General features: G+C 55.2%; 1 long non-coding RNA gene across 1 annotated transcript; it reads right to left on the minus strand.

The window, feature by feature from the left end:
* Positions 1-344: 344 nt before the first annotated feature.
* On the minus strand, positions 345-5,626 carry LOC141277177 (uncharacterized). The gene is made up of 3 exons (XR_012328133.1): positions 5,218-5,626; positions 4,492-4,719; positions 345-979 (listed from the first exon to the last, which is right to left on the minus strand). It is a non-coding gene; the product is annotated as an uncharacterized lncRNA (long non-coding RNA).
* Positions 5,627-5,879: the final 253 nt, after the last annotated feature.

The following is a 5,879-nucleotide window of genomic DNA, read 5'->3' on the forward strand; positions in this document are numbered from 1 at the left end:
TGTCTCAGCTGGGTGACCTGGAGCAAGTTACTTTGCCTCTCTGAGCTTCAGTTTTCCCCAGTCTACAGATGAGGGTAGTAACTAGGTTGTTGGGAAGATGCAGCGGATGACCACGCGTACAGAACCTAGAATAACGCCTGGCACAGGGTCTAAAAAGCCCTCTAGAATGTTAGTAACTATGCTGACACTTGCAAAGCTGTATTTGAGAAGGTCTACCAGGAGTAGTTTGTGGTCACGACCTTGTGGGGTTGTTGGGTTCTATGTGGACTTGACTCTTCATGGAAGGTCAGGGATGCCATATAGCTGGGGGTGGGTGTCTCTTCGGGGCTGGTCTAGAATGACAACTTGTTTTGAACTCAAAACATGGCTCTCTGATCCTTATTTCTCTAGTCTGTTCTTCCTGAAATACATTCTGGGGGAATGGTTACTAATGTCTGCAGTTTATATATATATATATATATATATATATATTTTTTTTTTTTTTTTTTTTTTTTTTTGCGGTACGCGGGCCTCTCACTGCCGTGGCCTCTCCCATTGCGGAGCACAGGCTCCGGACGCGCAGGCTCAGCGGCCATGGCTCACGGACCCAGCCGCTCCGCGGCATGTGGGATCTTCCCGGACCGGGGCACGAACCCGTGTCCCCTGCGTCGGCAGACGGACTCTCAACCACTGCGCCACCAGGGAAGCCCTGCAGTTTATTTTTCATGTATTTTTAATGCCAAAGCCACACATACAGATGAAAACGACCAACAAAAAAGTTTTGTTAAGTGGCTCCCCGCAAAGTGTGTGTGGAGGAGTGGGGGGAGGGGCAGAGGTCACTGTCAGTAGCGACCTAAGAGGAATTAACAGCTCTGGTCACCCACAAAGGCCGTTACCCCTAACCCCTGTGCGTCGCGGAGAAGCTCCCAGATTCCAAGAGGCGAGGGAACGTTCGGGTCCTCGGCGTGGGATTCGTGCTACATGCCTCCGGGAAGGGAAGCTGGGAGGCGAGAAAAGTGTGAAAACAGATGGAAATGTAAGTTTTTAATGACAGCGGCAGATGGCAAAAAGACACAAGAGTGTATTCGCACCATGTCGGAGGCATTTGAGAGCCCCTGGCTCAGCCGTGATGTGCACCGTGCGACTGGCGGGATGGCTCCCTTGCCAGACACTGGTGGTCGGGGAGCGGCAGGGAGGGACTCGTGGGCCCAGGGGTGGGGCTGGCAGCGGGGGCACTGCCAGGCTGTAAGGAGCCACAGGTAGCTGTGGTCACCTGGGTGGGGTCCGGAGGCGTCCCCGGACCTGGCTTTTCTGGACACCGGCAGACAGTCCATGGGCTCTGGTTTCAGACCGTTCCTCCTCTAGATCCCCGTGGCTGTGCCCTAGGTGCCACAGCTCTGCTAGACGTCTGCTCCCAGCCTCCAGGTGAGTCTCCTGCTGCCAGACCGAGTCCCATCCCCACTCCATCCCCCAGAGTTCTCTTTCTAAACTGCGAATCGGCGCATGTCACTCCCCGACCTGCATCCCTCACACAGCCTGCCACTGGGCGCAGGATCTGGTCCAGGTCCTGGTAGCAGCTTACACAGCAGCCCTGGAGAACTGGCCGCCGCCTGTCTTTCCTGCTCCACTCGTCACCGCACTCAACAGAGAGAACACCGTGAGGGCTGTCGTGAGAAGAAACAACACTGCCGCTGCGTGCAGGAGCCCCCGCTGTCTACATGGCTGCATCAGACGCAGCTGAGGATTCACCTGTGTCAGTCCCGGCCCACCTCTCAAGGGCTCAAGGACTCTAGGAGATGAAGGATGGAACGGGTACCCGTTGAAGTGGCTGGGCCCCCACCAGTGGGAGCCGCCAAGGGCCAGAAACAGCAGGTGACGTCAGGCCTGCGGGGCTCATGCTGTCGCCTTGCCTCGGAGACCTCAGAGGGGCAGGCGGTGTCCACGTCCCAGGAGGAGCCGTACTCTCTGGTGGGAGCCCAGGTAGGGAAGCAGCCTTGTGCTATGATCAGGGCCCTGCTCGGTAGGTACCACCGCATTGCCCCTTTCAGCTGGGGCCAGGAAGGGAGACTTTCCGGAGGAGGTGTTTTCCATTCTGCGTTTCCCTTTTGCTGCTGTGACTGTAATTCTAGCCCCCTCTTTAGATGGGAGGTACCACCAGCAGCAAGTCACTGCTTCTCCTAAAGTCCCCTGGAGACCACAGGAGAGTGGCTGGCCTCCCAGCCACGGCCGAGGCCTGAGCCCCACCCGGAGGTTCTGATTCCCTCGGTCCAGGTGTGGCCGGGGATCCGGCAGATTCTCCTGCACAGGCAGGGCCGAGAGTCCCTGGAAGGTCTCGCCCACCTCCTCGATTCTTCGCTGTAATTAATTCTTTGTTTTCCTGGACCACTGTCTCCTCGCTGTAAGAATATCGCTCCCCCGTGGCAGAGGTTCAGACCTCTGAGGTAGACTGACCTGGGACTGAACGCAGATGCTCTGTGCAGGGGGACCACGGGCCCTTCCCAATGTGCTCAACCCCACGATCATCGAGGTGCATTGGTGGGCGACCGGCCCCGTGTCTGGGGCCCCGCCCCTACAGAGGACGCCAGTCCCCCGAAAGTGCCCAGTTTCCACGTGGGGCTAGTGGCTACTGTCCTGGATCGGACAGCTACGGGACATTTCCAGTATTTCAGAAAGATCCACTGCTTTAAAATCAGAAGGCCGGGTTGCTGACTCATTTGGGGAGCACTGTTCTGTGGCCTAAATTCAAATGTGACCAGAAGGTATTGCAGTGCTGACGACCCTGAGGGGGACATTCGGTTAGGTGCCCCGGGGGAACCTGGAGGGGAGACTTTTTAATTTTATGTGTTTTTTTTTTGTTTTTTTTTCCGGTACGCGGGCCTCTCACTGCTGCGGCCTCTCCCGTTGTGGAGCACAGGCTCCGGACGCACAGGCTCAGCGGCCATGGTTCACGAGCCCAGCCGCTCCGCGGCACGTGGGATCCTCCCGGACCAGGGCACGAACCTGTGTCCCCTGCATCGGCAGGCGGACTCTCAACCACTGCGCCACCAGGGAAGCCCCCATGTTGATCTTGATCACTTGGCTGAGGGCTTGTCGGTCAGGTTTCTCTGTTTTTCCCTGTTTCCATCCTGTTCTCTTTAGAAGGAAGTGGCCATGGGCGGCCCGCACTTCAGGAGTGATGAGCTTTATCACACCATCTGGAGTTCTGCCCAGGAGATGTGCCCCTCCATCCCGATTTATTTTGTCCCCACCTCTTAATTCCTACCACAGGGGTCATCTAGCTTCCTGGGGAGGCACTGTTCACAACAGGAGATAATGAATGGTGCAAGGGCTCCGACTACCCCGTCTAAAGTAGCACCCCATCCCCCCTCCCGCTTGACTTTTCCTCTTGTCTGTTTCCCTCTCTCCTTCCCCGACTTTCAGAGGCCAGGCCTGAGGATGGGCTATCAGGAGTCCTCTCTGGGTCCTGGGAGCAGCTCAGAGCCGGACTGGATTGGGACAAATCCCTTCCCTCCCCAGTTTTGCAATTATAAGAACTTCCTGGGGAGCGTGTAAAGTGTGTGATTACTGAGTCAGAAAGCCTGGGTCTGGAGCTTAGGGAGGGGCATTTAAATCACAGTTCTCTTGAGGAATAATTCACATATTGTACAATTCACCCTTTCAAAGTTTACAGTTCAGTCAGTAGTTTTTAGTATGTTTAGAGTTGAACAACAACCACCACTGTCTAATTCCAGAACATTTCCATCCACCTCAAAAGAAACTCCATCCCCCTCTCCCTCAACCCTGGTAACCACTAATCTAGTTCCTGTCTCTATGGGTTTACCTCTTCTGCACAGTTCATGTAAATGGAATCATATATGGTTTTTGCGTCTGGCCTCTTTCATGCAGTACAATGTTTTCAAGGGTCCTCCACATTGTAGCATGAACCAGTGCTTCGTTCCTGTCTGTGGCCGAATAATATTCGGTAATAAGTATGGACCCCATGTTGTTTATCCAACCCTCAGCTGATGGACATTTGGTATTTCCACCTGCTGGCTATTGTGATTTGTGCTGTTTTAATAAGCCCCCTAAGGACCTCGGTGTCTCTGCTCAAGTTTGCGATTCCAGGACGCCACCATTTTGCAGTGTGTAAAGCTGCACCCCCCTTGTCTCGTTCTCCCAACAGCCCTGCAAGGTAAGCAGCGGCACTGTCCCCACCTAACCCATAAGGACACCAAGGTACCGGGCTCTGCTAGCTCTCCTGCCCATTCTGCTGAGGCCTCTCTGAACCTCGGCTTTCCAGCCAGCTTTTTTCCTTTGCTCTTTTACAAAAAGTTTTGTGAAAATCAGCGAGGGAAGCCTCACCCAATTTGAAACGCAGATATTTGCCAGTCAGGAAAACATTCCCCCATCAGTCAAAACCCAGACAAGCTGGCACACACACTCTGCAGACTGAGGGAGCTTCTATTTTAGGAGGGGCCAGGTGGCCTACAGCTTCCCCTCCCCCGCAACCCCCCTGGGTACTCCTCTTCCTACCTGGCTTGCAGATGAAGAGACTGAAGTTCAGAGTGGTCACGTGCTCTCACACAGCATCCCGAAGGATCTTTTATTTTCTTTGAAAGTATTTGTCTTCGTAAATGACACAATGAAGGAAATCTCCAGGCCTGCAATGACAGCTTCCAATGCAGATAAACACCAGACAACTTTCCAGGCCATGCGAGTGAGCAGAACTGAAGTATGGCCTTATTTCATCTTCCCGACAACCTGACATGGGGCAGGTTTCAGGGTGGTTAGAGAGGAAAGCGTGCTGTTTTCTGGGGTGAGGCAGCTTTCCTGCTGGGATCTAGAACCCTGAAATCCTCCTGTCACATATGTTTTTTCTTAGAGCCTAATGATCATGGTGTTGAACTCAACTCCCCCCGCCCCCCGCCCCTTCCTGACCCCCCACCCCCACCCCACCCCAGTTTTCTTCTAGCTGCTTCACCTCCTGGGAAGTTTTCCTGGCCTATTATCACCCCATCAAAATCCCTGATTAAAATCAACACTGTGTCCTCACCCAGACCCCTGAATCACAAGTCTGCAGGTGTGTGCATGTGAACATTCGGAATCTCCCAGGGGATGCTGACAGGCGGGTCTTAGAACCCCTGTTGTAAAGGTTACCATGAGCCCGCGGTATAGAGGGCACCCGGAATGGCCAACAGATGAGCTCATCAATACGTTATTTGCCCCAGTCGGGCAAAGTTGACCCTTCACAAGTCTCACCTGGGGAGTTTGCCAAAGTGCAAATTGTGAGCCTCTCCCCCGTGGTTTCCGAATTGGAATATGTGGGTGCAGTGGAGGAATCTGCGTGTTTTTTTTCTTTTGGCCGCACCGCGCTGCTTGTGGGATCTTAGTTCCCCAACCAGGGATCAACCCGGGCCCAAAGCGCGGAGTCCTAACCACTGGACCGCCAGGGAATTCCCAGGAATCTTCATTTTTATAGATATTAACCCCGTGTACAGGGAAGACAGAAGATTGTGACGTTAAAGGAAACAACGCCTTGGCTCGCTCCGCTGCGGCCCGGGGCCGCGTCTGTGTAGCCAGGTCACGCCGTAACCAATTACATGCATATACTCCTGGCCCCGAAGCCCACCCGCAGTTTGACTCGCGGTGTTGGCGGGCGGGCGCCCGGGGCAGGTGAAGGGACGCCGAAGGCTGTACGAGGTGCAGGTGGGCCGGCAGCGCCAGGCGCGCTGGCCCACGGGAGGGGCGGGCCGGGACACGGGATGGGGCGGGGCCTGCCCACGAGAGGGGCGGGGTCCGCTCGCAGCCTCGTTCAGGCTCGCCAATCCGCGGGCTCGTAGCATCCGCGGTCCCCGCCTTCCGCCGCCCCGCGGAGAACGCCGCGTTTCTATAGGCCGGCCGAGGCTTTTTCCGGCCAGAGG

Source organism: Tursiops truncatus, chromosome 19, assembly GCF_011762595.2.
Source record: "Tursiops truncatus isolate mTurTru1 chromosome 19, mTurTru1.mat.Y, whole genome shotgun sequence".
Classification (NCBI taxonomy): Eukaryota; Metazoa; Chordata; class Mammalia; order Artiodactyla; family Delphinidae; genus Tursiops; species Tursiops truncatus.